Genomic DNA, 2,546 nt, shown 5'->3' with positions numbered 1-2,546 from the left:
CTTCCTACACCAGTCTTACAGCCAAGAACGTGGCAAAGTTCATACAAACCAACATTATCTGTCAATATGGTTGCCCACATGAGATCATCAGTGACAATGGATCACATTTCCAAGCTGAGACTGAACAATTTCTAGCCAAGTACAAAATCAAGCATCATCACTCCTCGCCATATAGACCACAAACCAATGGCGCTGTAGAAGCAGCAAACAAAAACGTTGTCACAATTCTCAAGAAAATGATTGACAACTACAGAGATTGGCCAAGCAAGATACCCTTCGCTTTATGGGGATACCGTACATCTGTTAGGACGCCCACTGGGGTTACTCCTTTCTATTTGACCTACGGCATGGAAGCTGTACAACCAGTCGAGCTAGAAATACCATCCTTGCGTATTTTGCTCGAAAGTCAAATTCCGGAAGCCGAGTGGAAGAGGGATAGATATGAAGAACTCATCCTCCTGGATGAATGAATGTTACGTGCATTACATAATGTGCAGACATACCTGGCGCGTATCAAACGAGCCTTCAACAAAAGGGTTAAGCCAAGGAACATTAAGGAAGGCGACTTAGTCCTCAAATCAACTAGGGCTCTTTTACCTGTCGATCCACGAGGAAAATTCAAACCTAACTGGGCCGGGCCATTCCTAGTCAAGTCCATACTTCCAGGGGGTGTGGTTAGAATCACGGACCTAGATGGGAACGAATTTGCCAACCCAACAAACCTTGACCAACTAAAACGTTACTATGCAAAGAATAGGAGCAAAAACGCGCCTCGCGTAACCTCACGTGTCGCTCTTGTGGCACGAAATAAACGGCCCCTGGCCAAGCTGAATCAAGCTAATGTCATTTTGCTCTTGCACTTTGACAATTTGTCATTCTCATATCATCAAATAAACTAAATTGCATTTTAGGAGTAAGTAAAGCTCATGCTTATTTTCAAAATTCATTACAAGCTCTTGCTTAGACCAATTATTCTTTTACATTTAATCGAACTAGGCGCATGGGTTTGATTTCATTTTAATAATGAATACGTAGGCAATTCTTCACGGGATACAACCCATTAATTAATTTTGATTGTAAATAGAAGGACATTTGCAATTGCATTTGAAATTCGACAAGAATAATAAAAAGAAAATCACAATGGTTTCATAACCACTTAACCTTTTTATTTCATTTCTTTGATAATAATAGTACGCTACATAATGCTAAAAAAACATAATAGGCTAGGATTCTAAAAACCCCACCTTCTTATTACAACAATAATAATAATAAATAATAATAAAGAGTTAGGCTACTCTTCCATTTTCCCTTTGCCTTTGTCATTTCTATCATATTTCTTATCCCGACCTCGAGCCGGACGCTCTTGCGCAATTTCCGACCTAATAACCAATGGTCTCTTCGACTTTCGGTAGTAACCGCCACGGCGGTCTACGGGACAGTGTCAAGCTTCGGGATCTGCTTCAATCCAACCTGCCTCATCAATCTCTCTGGGAAGATGCATATCATAAACTCCAGGCCGGGAATGCGAACAGATCGGGTAGGATCCAGAGAAGATACCCCAGTGACAGATTTGAGATGCCACCATGGTACGACCCATCTGATTAAGGGGCCATCTTCACTCTTCAATTTGTTTTCCCAGTAATTGCAAACTCGAGTGAAGTCCACCATGTAAAGCCTGGTCCTCATTGCAATTGAGCGAGCATGATAAGCAGGAACATTAACCGGGGGCTCGATCAATCGAAGGCGCTCCATAAGCCAAACCTACCAAAAGCGGGTATTAAACACAAAAAAAACAAAAAAAAAACAAAAAAGATCGAAAAACAAAAAACAAAAAAAATCGAAAAAAAAAAACGAAAAAACGAGAAAGAAAGAAAAAAAAAAGAGAGAGAAGAAGAATTTTATTCTTTACCTGCAAAATAATGGGACTTCCCAAATAAGGTAGGTCGCGATTGGCTTTCCTGTTATCCAAACTCAATAGGATCTCTCCTAAACACAGGCAAGCTGGGCTCTTGCGCAGCTCCATTTGCTCAATCAAGCTCAAGAGACGAGGGTCGCCTCTCATATCCTCATCAACATGCCCTTGAAGGACATATACATGTAATAGGCAAAACCCGAATGCCCTTCGCCTCGCGACATAAGAGATGGCGGGGTCTGCCCTATTGATGAATCGGTCGATAAAATCCAACATTCGCACTCCTTTAGAAGTCACAAGACGGTCAACATCAACTCTTGCCAATCCAAGCAAATCTCTAAATTTGTTCTTATACCCTTGAGAAGTGGAGGGAATAGCAGGCAAATGTTCCGGGTCCCAACCACCAATCGTAGCAATTTCCTCGGGAAATGGGCAAATGTCGCCTCCAGGGAAGGCAAATACGTGATAATTCGGGTCCCAATAGTCCAGACAAGCATCTAGAAATGGTTTGACTACCTTGATCAACTTCAAGCTCAAAAGCGATCCAAAATTATAAGCACCCATGTCGTATTTCTGCACATTAGAGAACTCGTTTGTCCATTCTTTTAGACGAATTTCAAGAGTATTCATGATG

This window comes from Silene latifolia, chromosome 8 (assembly GCF_048544455.1).
Source record: "Silene latifolia isolate original U9 population chromosome 8, ASM4854445v1, whole genome shotgun sequence".
Lineage (NCBI taxonomy): Eukaryota > Viridiplantae > Streptophyta > Magnoliopsida > Caryophyllales > Caryophyllaceae > Silene > Silene latifolia.
Note: the sequence above shows the minus strand (reverse complement) of the source record.